Raw genomic sequence first — 15,000 nt, 5'->3', positions numbered from 1 at the left:
CCCTAACCCAACAACGATATCAGGCACACAAAGCTTGAAAATTAACAGGCAAAATAAAATGCGCTCAAAATCACCTATAGGACAAGCACTTAATTTTAAAAATATTTCTTCACTGCGCAACAGGCAGCTTATCGACTTTCTTTACATTTCTTTGGACAAATAGACGTACATGAGGTCATTTGAAAAGCACCATAGCATCATAAGGACATGTAATTTTAATGGGCTCCTCACCTCTCCTCCTCAGTTGACCATTCACAATCCAGTCCCAGTAGCTAAGTATCCCTTTTACGAATATGAGGTCATTTGAAAACCACCATGGCATCATAAGGACATATAATTTTAAAAGGCGACCATCTCCTCGATTGACCACTCGCACCCTCCCCTCCAACCCGGGTAGGCCCGTTTCCTTTTTACGTACATGAGGCCATTACATAATTTACATTACATTGATCTTTTGATCACTTTCCCTTCCATTCTCCCTTCACATTTTTCCGTCGAGGGAAAAGCATCATAAGGACATGCAATTTTAAGAAGGCCCTCACCTCTCCTCCTTAGTTAACCATTCACCCTCACCACCCCCCCCTCCCCCCTCCCAACCTTTCTCCAACCCAGGTAGCACTGTACCCTTTTTCAGTTTTCGCAATTGCTATTTCATCGTATCTTCATTCGATCACTTTCTCTTCCATTCTCTCTACACACTTTCCGTCGTAATGCAACTTGTGGTGCTTCAAAAATGACACGAACTCTAACATTAACACAAACACATCCAATAAACAAATAACAGTGTGAAGCAAGACTTAAACGATAGCCAACATAACTTTAAGTTCTAAATCAACAATATCTTGGTAACTATTAAAGAATTTTTTTTTCATCAAGTACAGCCCGTAGAGCAAAAAGCCCAAAACGTTTCTTATCCGGTCAAAATCGCACCAAGAAAAAGAAGAAAATTGAAATTATTTTACCTTTTCTAAGAGGTAGATACTTACAAGAATAAGTATTGGACGAGAACGAAACTGATAATAAAGTTCAATACAGCAAGTAGTAGTTTAATGCTCCCAAGATGTCCTACTCTCTTAGATTAATACTCCAAATAAGTTCACAAATTAATGGCCTCTTTTGCCAATGAAACAGTCTTTATTTTCAGATAACAACTCCTCAGTCCCATTAGAAGAATGACAGCATTTCTGAGACCTGGGGTGCTTACCATTTACAAAAACCATCCGGTTGGAAATTTCAGACATAAACATTAAACACTTAAATGCGACATTGCGGGAGAGGGAATCGCAAAAAAGTCTATCCACGTCAGCAAGAGAGACTTAAAAAGAGCAGAAAAATAGCATCACCACAAATCAAAGCCCAAATTTTCTGAAGCTTCCCAAACGGAATGGCGCGAAGCATTTGATCTTCCAACTGGAATTTCCGGTTTTCCCGTGTAAATGGTAAGTACCGCAGTACACAACTTGAAAGACAGTAAGTATTTTCAGCCCCTAAGCAGATAAAATACTAATGTTCATCTAGCATACTATACAATTATTTCGGAACTTTGTTTTGTTTTTGCCTTTATCCTTATTCAAGAGGGTCTTTTTTTTTACCATGATACAGGCCCTTGCGTATAGTCTTCTTAATATGGCTTTCTTCATAGCATATAACACGTTCTTCTGAACTTTTATATCTACCTATGCTCATAAAACACAACTTAATTCGAAACAGACGTCCAACGAAAATAACTCTCACACTGTAGGTAAATTTCAAGTTACCTTATTCATTTGCTTTCAACTCCATTGGATAATTCAGTTAATAATCATGAAACATTATCTTATCTTTCCCGTAGTACGCTAAAGCATTTTTGAGACACCAATGGAAGCAAGTAAAGAATAGTATTGTAAACTTTAACGCCCAGAACGTAAGTACGGTTTTTCACTGTCTTAATTACTAACAAAATATTATTTCCCATGCAAGCATCATCAAACCCAATTTTTTCACTTGCTGTGTGGCCGTAGCTTTGACTAATTCACAGCAAAAAGTAACCGAGTTGCAATTCCAAATAACACTCCTCAAAGCGGCCGTAAATACAATTGCATCTTCTTTTGTTTCTCATTAGGTTCGTTGTAATTTGCAAATGACGATCATTACAGATCAAGCTGATGTCATCCAAGTTGTCAGCATTACTCAAAACGTAAATGCATTTTTATCATTCATTATGTAAAAAGTATTTCCATTTAGTAAAATCCAACTAGTTGTCTATTATCAATGCTGCGTTCTGATTGGTTGAGCTACTAGTAGGCTATTTGTAATAGCCCACTAGTAGCGAAAAGCGCCGGCTTTGAAAACCAAAACAACAATTAAAGTCTAGCTTTAACAAGCGAAAGATGTTTTGTCTCGATATTTTTGACCAACTAGTTGGATTTTACTAAAACCATTATTCCTCTCGCCCTCATGGCCTCTGAGTCAATAGCCCATTCGGCCTTCGGCCTCATGGGCTATTGACTCAGAGCCCATTCGGGCTCGAGGAATAATTGTTAATTAGTCACTCTTATCATTCCCTCAACCAATTCTTTGCACCTTTGCGAAGGTTCAGACTGTAAGTACAACTTCCTATCATCGCTAATTCTGTTAACGTTTACATCCCTAAATCGTGTATGCCTTTTTGTTTTCGTTAATTACGACACCTGTTGACAACGGCTGTATACATAGCAAATTAAACATGTTTCTTCCAATTCAATTCAAAACATTAAATTTTCCTTTACCTTTCTTTTAAAGCAGTATTTTTTAATATTATAGGTTACATATTTTAAAATGATAAAGCTTAAAATTAAAGGTAAACGTGTGTACTATTAAACGTTTTTCATAAAATACAATTTTGAAGTCAGTAAGAAAAAATTCATGAGAAATTTAACAACCGTTAAATTTTAAAAACATTTAGACATACACAGCTAAATCTCTCCTTTCCCCAACCATTCTGCTAATACAGTTGTGTGACCGTCCCCACCCCACCCCATGCTACTCTTCACCATCAATATGGCATGTTACCTTTTGTTAGTCCAGAAGTATCTTTATTGTATACCTTGTACACCTCCCCTTCCCTGACAATTCCCTCCTTGTACAACAGCTTTCTTTTTTAACATAACACCATTTACTTTTCCATAATCTCGAAATCCATTGATTACTCTTTTAAATTGGTCCAGAGTGAACTAAAACCGAAAAATATACAACCAGACAACTTAGCAACGAACTTGCAAGTACAGTGAAACCGATTTATGTACATTGGCTATTACTAGGTATTATGTATGATAGATTCTTATCATATAGAAAACGAAAGTAATGTTTTTACTTTTGTTTTTTCTTAGGTGCGGATAGGAAGCCAGTAAAATTAGATGTTACAACAGCTGCTATATGGCCATAATCCAAACCATTCATCGTCACATTTCTTATTATTCATTCACATAATTTAACCCCGCCCAACCAATAACGCATTCGTTATGCGTTACCTTAGTGTTCTCTTCTTATTTATGCATTTATGCGTGCCCATTCGTCTTTTATAGGTAAACATCGATTCCAGAACACTGTGCATGTTTATCAATTTCATGCATATTTATAAATTCCAATCCACTTCATGCATATTTATAAATGCCAGCCCATTTCATGCACATTAATCAATTTCATGCATATTTATTAATTCCAGCTCATTTCATGGATATTAATCAATTCCCATGCCTATTTATCCATTTCATGCATATTTATTAATTCCAGTCCATTTCATGCATATTCATCAATTTTCATGCATATTTATAAATTCACTGTTTTTCATGTACACATTTTTGCATAAACACAATCATACAAGTTTGTCCCACTTCTAAACATTCACAACTTTATTCATTTTCATGTTAAACTTCACACTGTCGGAAGTATTCATACAGTATTGTCTGTAGAAAAATGCTTTTATTTTCAAATAATTGCACCTTAAATATTAACAATAAAACAGAGAAATGCATTCTCAACAAGCTTTCCTTCAACTATCAATGATAATTGGTAGATAAACAGCAACAAGGTAGTTTGTAGAATGACCTAAAAATACAAAGGCACATTTTAAAATTAACTCAACTAAATAAACTTATATATATATATATATATATATATATATATATATATATATATAAACTGTCCACTTGTAATACACATTCATCAATACCTGTCCATTTCATGCCTATTCATTAATTCATCAGTTTACATGCATATTCATCAGCTCTCATGCAAATTCCCTTCCATATCAGAAATCAATGAATAGGCATGCTTTTCATGCAAAGCTCATTCATATGTCTGTCAATTGCATACTGCAACAATATTCACCAGTTCTCATCATTTCTTCTCCTTCAAACAAATTTACCACCCTTTTGTCCAAATGGGTTTAAAAATTATTTTTCCAGACATTGCTGTAGAGAAATTAAATCACAACACTGAGCACTATTATTTCCGGGAAAAAGCTGAATATTTAATGAACTGAAAGTTGGACCTTAACCAACACTTGGTTGGAGGACTAATTTTTAACCACAAGACAACTTTATTGGCATGAAATCAAAGAAAAAAAGATGTGTCAAAACTTTAAGGGTGGGAGAGAAGAGTACTTAAACTTAAGACAAAATGTAAGCCAATGGGCTGTATGTAACCTTTGTCAAAAAATTGGCAGTAACAACACAGAGAGCTATGTCAACACGCCTGAACATGCCTATTAGACGTCACAAACATCTAGTTTCAACTTATCAAGAGCAATCATAAAGTTAAATTTGGCTTTAGAAAGAAACTACCTTCATTTTGACAAGAGCCTTTGAAAAAGTATGGAGCAAAGGCAACCTCATTTTTGGAGCTTTTGCATGACAACTGTGAACGACCATAAAATTGAAGACCAACTCGGTGAAGTGAACACGAAAATTTTAGATGCTTCCTCAACGTATAAAAAAAGAAGGAAGTGGTTGGGTCCTACAGTATCTGAAATCCTGCACCTTAATTTGCACGCAGCTCAGTACAAACCATCAAAAGGTTCCAGCTATCTGCCTTTCCCAAATATTTAGAGGACAAGAAGACCATTGTTTATGTTCAAAGCAAGGATAACAAGTGTTTCATGTGGTGCGTCTTGGTGGCCACACATCCAATTCTCTGCAAATCCAACGCTGAGCGAATTCACACTGAGCTCTATGTTAGCCAAGTCAACTTGGATGGTACTTAGTGTCCGGTACCTATCACTAAAATCCCACAGTTTGAGAAGCAGGACAACATTGCAATCAATGTGGTGTACCTCACCAAAGAACACAAGTTTCTCGTACATGTGAACTTGCTCCTGTTTTCAAAATGGAGAAACGCTATTACTGTTTGATCAAAAATCTCAACCAACTGCTTTCCAGCCAAACGAAGTATTACCGTACTTATTATCTTTATCGGTTTGGTTTGGGAACAGCTACTTGAAGACCAGAAACCTCTCTCTAGTAAGCATTGACCTCAGAATAGAACTACCAAATGAGGACAGCATGTATCTCCAGTTAAAAGATTTCCAGATTTGTCATTTACGCTGCTTTTGAGAGCCTGAACACCAAGATTCAGTCCGCCTCACCAGATCCTAGCAAGTCCTCAACGGAGAAATTTCAGAAACATCAATCCTGCAGTTTTGGTTTCAAGAGAGTCTCTCCCCAAAAACCAGAATTCTGTAAGCCTCCTGCACTCTATCCTGGAGAACATGAAGTGGATAATTTCCTGAAAGCTTACAGGAAGAAGAGGAAAGAATTCATACTATCGTGAAAGAGATTGTTTCAATGCAATTAACCCCTTCCAAAGAGCAATAGTTTCAACAAGCCATTCACTGTCACATTTGTAGAGAGGAACTTGGTTCTCATCGGGTTCAATATCACTGCCATCTTACTGGTAAATTCAGAGGGGCAGCCCATAATGCTTGCAATTTGTATTTTCAATTCGCAGGTCGAATTCTGGTCATTCTTCATAATCTCATTGTGGAAGGTGCAGGAAAGTTGAAGAACAAGACCATCAATTGCATTCCAAACAATATGGATTGGCCACTTAGATTTTCTGGATTCACTGCAGTTCATGAATGCATCTTTAGAAAAGCTTGTTTCAAATCTGGCACTGGTGGGTGGGACATGGTAAATTTCATGCACTCAAATGCTACATTGAGGAAAGAAAAGGTGGCATCCATACAATTATGTGGACAATATGAGCAAGTTTTAAGAGCGACAACTCCCACCAAAGAAGCCTTCTTCAGCATACTTACCGAAGAGCACAGCAGCGATGGAGATAACCAGCAAGCACAGTGTTCACGATGTTCCAACCTCAAACCCTTGGAGAGTACCACAATCTCTACCTTCTCTCCAACTTTTCATTGCTGGCTGATGTCTTTGAAAACTTTCAAAGCATTTGCTTGAATTACTATGGATTAGACCCTGCTCATTACTACGCATTTCCTGGTCTGGCTTGTTCTGCCTGCCTTAAGATGACGGACGTGGAATTAGAATTGCCAACCAACCTGGACATGTACTTATTTCTTATTTCTTTGTGGCGGCGGTATTTCCATGATCAGCAATCAACCCATAAGCAGTATCTGGTTAGAACTCTACAAAAACAAGGATAAAAACTATATCATTCTACTTGGCCGCCAACAATTTGTATGGATTGGCAATGATTCAGCCTCTCCCAAGGCACAACTTTTTCTGGTCGATAGAGCATAAAATTGAGGAGCTGAATGTGATGGCCATACCTGATAATGGTGGAAATGTGTAGATTCTTGATGTAGATCTAGAATACCCAACAGAACTCCACGAACTGCACTCGGATTGTCCTTTTAGCGCCAGAGAACATGAAAGCAACCCCAAATATGCTGTCTCCCTGCTGTCAGACTGTCCCTAACATACAAGACTTGAACCTGGGTGGTGCACCCATACCTAAACTGGTCCCTAATCTCTGTGACAAAACACACTAAATTCTTCGTTACTGCAACCTGAAGCATGACTTAGACCTTGGCATGAAGCTAACAATGATCCATCGGGCACATGGTTTTGTACAGAGTATGTGGTTAAGGAGTTCACTGATTTAAATACGGAAAACAGAAAACAAGCATCAAGTGACTTTGAAAAAGATTTCTTTAAAGTTATGAACATTGTGGTATGGAACTTGTGGAAGTGGGTGAATGTTAAGCTGGTGACTAACGAAAACAAACTGACTAAAGTGATCACCTCACCTTCCTTTGATTTGTCCTGCATCTTCTCTCAAGACCCGGCCACTGTCAGTATGAAGACGAAATTTTACCTGAACCACCCTATATTCATTGGCTCCATTATTCTAGACCTCTTGAAAAGTACTCATGTAAGATTTTCACTACAACTGCCATGGTCTCAAAGTATGCCTCAAACTCCAAATTGCTGTTTACAGACACTGACAGTTTATGCTATGATGTCAAGACATCCACTCTGTACCGCAATTTCCAACAAGACCTGGACTACTTTGACACATCAGAATAGCTGAGGGAGCTTTTTCTGTACAGTGCTAGAAACAAAAAGGTGCTGGGCAAAATGAAAGATGAGACTCACAGAGCACCCATCGGGTGAGGCAGGCTCTCAAAAGCAGCGTAAATAACAAAGGGGACTCAAAGCTGTTTCTGGAAATCTTTTAACTGGAGAAACATGTTGTCCTCATTTGGCAGCTCTATTCTCTGAGGTCCATGCTTACTACAGAGCGGTTTGTGGTCTTCAAGTAGCTGTTCCCGTCCAAAATGATCAAGACAAAAGGATAGTAATACTCTTCCCTTCATACTTCGTTTGGCTGGAAAGCAGTCAGTTGAGATTTTTGATCAAACAGTAATAGCGTTTCTCTCTTTTGAAAACAGGAGCAAGTTCACATGTACGAGAAACTAGTGTTCTTTGGTGAGGTACACCACATTGATCGCAATGTTGTCCTGCTTCTCAAACTGTGGGATTTTACTGATAGGTACCAGACACTAAATACCATCCAAGTTGACTTGGCTAACATAGAGCTCAGTGCGAATTCGTTCAGAGTTGGATTTGCAGAGAATTGGGTGTGTGGCCACCAAGACGCTCCACATGAAACACTTGTTATCCTTGCTTTGAACATAAACAATGGTCTTCTTGTCCTCTAACTATTTGGGAAAGGCAGATAGCTGGAACCTTTTGATGGTTTGTACTGAGCTGCGTGTAAATTAAGGTGCAGGATTTCAAATACTGTAGGACCCAACCACTTCCTTCTTTTTTGATACGTTGAGAAAGCATTTAAAATTTTCGTGTTCACTTCACCGAGTTGGTCTTCAATTTCATGGTCGTTCACAGTTGTCATGCAAAAACTCCAAAAATGAGGTTCTGAAATCTTAACAGAACCATCTGCTTTCAGTTTGATTAACTTGACTTGAATGATGATGAACCACTCGAGTCCCTTCTTGTTTTTCCTTCTTTCCTCAGACAGTAAAGCAGCAATTTTTTTCTTTCAGTTTAATAACACCCTGAGGTTGTTTCTCTTGAACTTGGGATTTGAATTTCAAGGTTTTCAGGAGTTTTCCATTGCAGATGTCAAAGCACAAGGATTATCTGAGCACTTCGTATCCTCCACCCGTTTTCCATTAGTCGCTTCAGGAAGAACCCCGTCATCATGTCTTGCTGTTTCTTCAACTGGTCTGTTACCTTCTGCTTCTGGTTATTTTCGCTTGATGCTATTACGATAATTATGTTCCTTCTCAAATGTGCACAACTTTTGGTGTTCCGAACATATATTGGGGCGATAAAACTTGCGGGAACAATACTGCCATTGGTGAGTGTTGTCTTGAGAATGTTTTTTCATGTGCTTCTTCAAAGCATGTTATGGTTAAGAGGAATCACCACACTGCTTGCTTGTAAAAAAACGCCCGTTTCTTGCAAATAATTATCACTGATAAAAGCCATGGTACTAATAAACTGCTTCCCTTTACTCCACACTTTTCAAAGGCTTGTGACGAAATGAAGGGAGTTTTTTTCTGAAGCCAAATTTATCTTTACATGATGCTCTTGATTGGTTGAAACTAGATGTTTTTGTGATGTCTACAGGGCATGTTCAGGCATGCTGACATAGCTCTGTGTGGTTACAGACAAAGTCTTCAACAAAGATTAAAGCCGATTGAGCTAGTTATGCAATGTACGTGTGATGGCTTCCACTAACAAAGGGGCTAAGGTTTGGAGGCTTTTTTAGAACATAGGCTTCAGTTTTGAGCCTATTATTGCTTGGTAAATGGAAAAATTGATACCGTTTATGTTCTCACCTGAGCTAGAAAACTTGCAACCATTTTCAAGAATCCTGGACGAGAGAAGTCTTCCAAGAATGGTTGTCAAGTACTACTATCCAGAGCTACATCAACTCATCCTCCACATATGATCTGTGAAAAAACATAATAAAGATGTGAAAACTCCTGAGTTCCAGTTCTTAAGTCCATGCAAGTGACATCTTGCTTAGTGCGTTATCTGCTATTACTGAAAAATACCAAATAAAGTTGTAAAACAGTCTTGAAGCCTGTCCAAGTTTCTCGAGTTCATTACATAATGCAAGCAGTCACAGTTTCTTTTTGCCTGTCTCGCAAGGCCACAATCCTCACGACATTTTTCACGAGCTCCACTCAAGCACCTTGCATGGATTGCGTTCTTACTTGACTGTCAAAGAGAAAAACAAGACTGATTGCATTCTTGTGTTGCCATGACCTTCTGAAAAGGTCTTCTTCCCAACAACACATCTACAATAATCAAGAATCTGTTGCTACCCTCACAGGAACAGTAATAAATTATCACTGAGAGCCCTCAATCCCAAATGCCCTCGGCAGATGTAAGTTATGGGAAGAGGCGAGCCTGGAGGCAAAAGGAGTGGCAGACATAGCAACTTGAGCACTGGTCATCACTGTGGGGAGGTGGGAGGGTTAGGGTTAGGGTCAAATAAGTGAGCTTCCTTTAAAGTCAAAGAGAGGAATAAACAGGATAAAATGAACCTATTTATACCAAAATGGTAATAAATTATGAAAATAAAGCTCTCCTATAGAATAGATGCACAGAAATTTCTAACTTGGATTCTTTTGGATCTGCTAGATTCAAGTAGTATGTGAAGATTTGAATTTTGTTCAATAAAATGTCTCAATTTTGTGGTAGTTTGTTGTTTTTGTTGGCAAGTGTATTTGCACTTCCATCAGTCCTTCTTATATGAACTTAGAATATATGTTGCCCGTAAAATCAGTTCTCAGGTTGAATCGTTTTTATCTAGGTTAAATTGGTGATCCTCATTTTACCTAAGTTGAATGTGCACTCAGATGAATTGAAAACTTTTGTGGAGCCTAAATTAAGCCAAGAGAAAAATTAGGGTCAGGTTAGGATTGCTTTTAGTTATTACACATGGATATCAATTGACTTATTATAGAAAAGTAAACAATGAAAAGAACTGTGTTGTAGTGTAGGGTTAGTATACACCTTATTCCAAAATGGCCACCATTTAGATAATCTTTTGTTTTTATTGAAATTAGACCTTGATGCCTGGTTCAAGGCAAAATATTCTTTTCAATTTTCAGCTCAAGAACGAGGCATCAAGGGCTAATTTGAATAAAAACAAAAGAATATTTAAGTGAAGGCCATTTTGGAATAAGGTCTATCGTGGTGAAGACGCAGGACTAACACCTGAAGAGTCTGAGTTTGAGCTTCGATAAGTGCATGACACACTTCTTTGTTCCCTTACTGTGTTGTATTGTTGACGCTGAATGGATGAGTGTATGAGTACAGAAACCAGTAAGATTATACAAATTATACATTAAGAAGATGTGTTAGTTTTGGGGGGTAGATAGCTGCTTTAAACTGTGTAGAGTGCATAATTTTTATTCAGCCTAGGTAAAATGAGGATCACCAATTTAACCTGGGTAAAAACGGATCAACATGAGTCCGGATTTGATCGACAACATAAAATGATGCAGTTTATCCAGTTTAAAGCAGCTATCAACCCCCAAAAAGATACCTTCTCCCCTCAAGTTCTGTCTTACGCATCTCAACACACCTTCTTAATGTTTCACATCATCTTATCAGTTTCTGTATTCATACACTTATCCATTCAATCTCAACATTACAACAAAGTAAGGGAGCAAAGAACTGTAATATGACTTACCAGTACTCAAACTCAGACCCTCCAAGATCTATAGACCTTATTCATAAATGGCGGTCACACTTATAATTCTTTTGTCCACGTGCAAATTAGCCTACCAGGCCTCATTTTAGAGCAAGAATTCTTTTCAATTCACTGTATGGTATCAAGACTTGGTAGGCTAATTTGCACTTTGACAAAAGAATTATAAATTGACCGCCATTTATGAATAAGGTCTATAGCCCTGTGTCTTCACCACTACACTATAAAGACAAACATGCTCAACCCATCATTATAGTTCTTTTTGTTATTTGCTTCTCCACAATAAGTCAATTGATATCCATGTATAATAACCACAAGTAATCCTAACCCAACCTTAATTTTTCTCTTGGCTTAATTTAGGCTCCAAAAAAGGTTCTTCAATTCACCTGAGTGCCTATTCAATCTAGGTAAAATGGGGATAACCAATTTATCCTAGGCAAAGACAGATTCAAACTGGGAATGGATTTTACTGGCAACATATACACTGGCTGAGAATTGAAAACAAAATTTAACGATGAATGAAGAATAAGAGGTCTGAAAACCCAACACAACGATCATTTAAAGTGAGGTGTATGAATTATTTACCCCTTACGATAACTAATGACGAAAGCATTGCCTAGACAATACTGTGAAGCACTATACATATGAATTTTAAGTATTTGCCTACCTTGATGACTTTTAAGAGAGAATTAAATCTGTCCACCTCTTGTCCAAGTACTGTAGTCAAGGAATTAACGCATCCAATAGCATCAGTCTGAAAATGAACGTGACCATCACAAACATTGCCATTTTATGAAACAGTTGTGTACATCCAATCCTTCAAAATAGTACTGTTTGCTGAAAGACTTCAAACTATTTTGAGCCTCCTAAATATCATTGCTACCAAGCTATAGTATACTCACAGAAATTGAAAATTTGAAAGGGCCTAATGGATTAAAGTGACATGTATCGTTTAAAATACCCTCTCTTATTAATGGAATGTTCACAAGTCTATACATGTATTTAACTCTCCTTAGTAACAATTACACACTTCCAAAAAGAGGCTAAGGTTTGGAGGCTTCTTAGAACATAGGCTTCACTTTTAAGCCTATTATTGCTTGGTAAATGGAAAAATTGATACCATTTGTGTTCTCACCTGAGCTAGAAAACTTGTAACCATTTTCAAGAATCCTGGACGAGAGAAGTCTTCCAAGAATGGTTGTCAAGTACTACTATCCAGAGCAACATCATCTCGTCCTCCACACGTGATCTGTGAAAAACTAAAAAAATAATAAAGATGTGAAAACTCCTGAGTTCCAGTTCTTAACCATGCAAGTGACATCTTGCTTAGTGCGTTATCTGCTATTACTGAAAAATACCAAATAAAGTTGTAAAACAGTCTTGAAGCCTGTCCAAGTTTCTCGAGTTCATTACATAATGCAAAGCAGTCACAGTTTCTTTTTGCCTGTCTCGCAAGACCACAATCCTCACAACATTTGTCACGTATTCCACTCAAGCACCTTGCATGGATTGCGTTCTTACTTGACTGTCAAAGAGAAAAACAAGACTGATTGCATTCTTGTGTTGCCATGACCTTCTAAAAACTATTAACGTCTTCTCCCCAACAACACATCTACAATATTCAAGAATCTGTTGCTACCCTTACAGGAACAGTAATAAATTATCACTGAGAGCCCTCAATCCCAAATGCCCCAGGCAGATGTAAATATGGGAAGAGGCGAGCCTGGAGGCAAATCGCTGTGGGGAGGTGGGAGGGTCAAACAAGTGAGCTTCCTTTAAAATCAAAGAGAGGAATAAACGGGATAAAATGAAGCTATTTATACCAAAATGGTAATAAATTATGGAAATAAAGCTCTCCTATAGAACAGATGCACAGAAATTTCTAACTTGGATTCTTTTGGATCTGCTAGATTTAAGTAGTACGTGAGGATTTGGATTTTGTTGAATGAAATTTCTCAGTGTTGTGGTAGTTTGTTGTTTTTGTTGGCAAGCGTATTTGCACTTCCATCTGTCCTTCTTATATGGACTTAGAATATATGTTGCCAGTAAAATCAGTTCTCAGGTTGAATCGTTTATATCTAGGTTACATTGTAAATTGGTGATCCTCATTTTACCTAGGTTGAATACACACTCAGATGAATTGAAAAAACTTTTTTGGAGCCTTAACTGAGCCTAGAGAAAAATTAGGGTCAGGTTAGGATTGCTTTTGGTTATTATACATGGATATCAATTGAACTGTGTTGTAGTGTAGGGTTAGCATAGTGATGAAGACACAGGACTAAAATCTGGAGAGTCTGAGTTTGAGCTTCGATATGTGCATAGCACAGTTCTTTGTTCCCTTACCATGCTGTATTGTTGAGGCTGAATGGATAAGTGTATAAGTACAGAAACCAGTAAGATTATACAAACTATACACTAAGAAGATGTGTTAGTTTTGGGGGGTAGATAGCTGCTTTAAACTGTGTAGAGTGCACAATATATATTCAACCTAAGTAAAATGAGATCACCAATTTAACCTGAATAAAAACGGATTCAACATGAGCCCGGATTTGATCGACAGCATAAAATGATGAAGTTTACCCAGTTTAAAGCAGCTATCAAACCCCAAAAAGATACCTTCCCCCCTCAAGCTCTGTCTTATGCATCTCAACACACCTTCTTAATGTTTCACATCATCTTATCAGTTTCTGTATTCATACACTTATCCATTCAATCTCAACATTACAGCAAAGTAAGGGAACAAAGAACTGTAATATGACTTACCGGTACTCAAACTCAGACCCTCCAAGATCTATAGACCTTATTCATAAATGGCGGTCACATTTATAATATTCTTTTGTCCAAGTGCAAATTAGCCTACCAAGCCTCATTTTAGAGCAAGAATTCTTTTCAATTCACTGTATGGTATCGAGGCTTGGTAGGCTAATTTGCACTTTGACAAAAGAATTATAAATTGACCGCCATTTATGAATAACGTCTATAGCCCTGTGTCTTCACCACTACACTACAAAGACGAACATGCTCAACCCATCATTATAGTTCTTTTTGTTATTTGATTCTCCACAATAAGTCAATTGATATCCATGTATAATAACCACAAGTAATCCTAACCCGACCTTATTTTTTCTCTTGGCTTAATTTAGGCTCCAGAAATGGTTCTTCAATTCACCTGAGTGCCTATTCAACCCAAGTAAAATGGCGATGACCAATTTAACCTAGACAAAGACAGATTCAACCTGGGAATGGATTTTACCGGCAACATATACACTGGCTGAGAATTTGAAAAAAAAATTAACGTTGAATGAAGCATAAGAGGTCTGAAAACCCAACACAACGATCATTTAAAGTGAGGTGTATGAATTATTTACCCCTTATGATTACTAATGACGAAAGCATTGCCTAGGCAATACTGTGAAGCACTATACATATGAATTTTAAGTATTTGCCTACCTTGATGACTTTTAAGAGAGAATTAAATCTGTCCACTTCTTGTCCAAGTACTGTAGTCAAGGAATTAACGCATCCAATAGCATCAGTCTGAAAATGAACGTGACCATCACAAACACTGCCATTTTATGAAACAGTTGCGTACATCCAATCCTTCAAAATAGTACTGTTTGCTGAAAGACTTCAAACTATTTTGAGCCTCTTCAATATCATTGTTACCAAGCCATAGTATACTGACAGAAATTGAAAATTTGAAAGGGCCTAATGGATTAAAGTGACATGTATCGTTTAAAATACCCTCTCTTGTTAATGGAATGTTCACAAGTCTACAATTAACTCTCCTTAGTAACAATTACACACTTCCAAAAA

General features: G+C 37.4%; 1 long non-coding RNA gene across 1 annotated transcript in view; it reads right to left on the bottom strand.

Moving 5' to 3' along the window:
* Positions 1–3,852: 3,852 nt before the first annotated feature.
* The window catches only part of LOC137985360 (uncharacterized), a 30,280-nt gene continuing 19,132 nt past the window's right edge, over positions 3,853–15,000 (bottom strand). Inside the window, exons 7-11 of the long non-coding RNA XR_011119288.1 lie at positions 14,635–14,721; positions 12,320–12,443; positions 11,852–11,938; positions 9,299–9,412; positions 3,853–4,065 (exon numbers count right to left, since the gene is read on the bottom strand). This is a non-coding gene — a long non-coding RNA (uncharacterized lncRNA). The remainder of the gene's footprint in view (positions 4,066–9,298; positions 9,413–11,851; positions 11,939–12,319; positions 12,444–14,634; positions 14,722–15,000) is intronic.

Source organism: Montipora foliosa, chromosome 14, assembly GCF_036669935.1.
Source record: "Montipora foliosa isolate CH-2021 chromosome 14, ASM3666993v2, whole genome shotgun sequence".
Lineage (NCBI taxonomy): Eukaryota > Metazoa > Cnidaria > Anthozoa > Scleractinia > Acroporidae > Montipora > Montipora foliosa.
The sequence above is the reverse complement of the archived record's forward strand: the minus strand, read 5'-3'. Positions and strand labels throughout refer to the sequence as shown.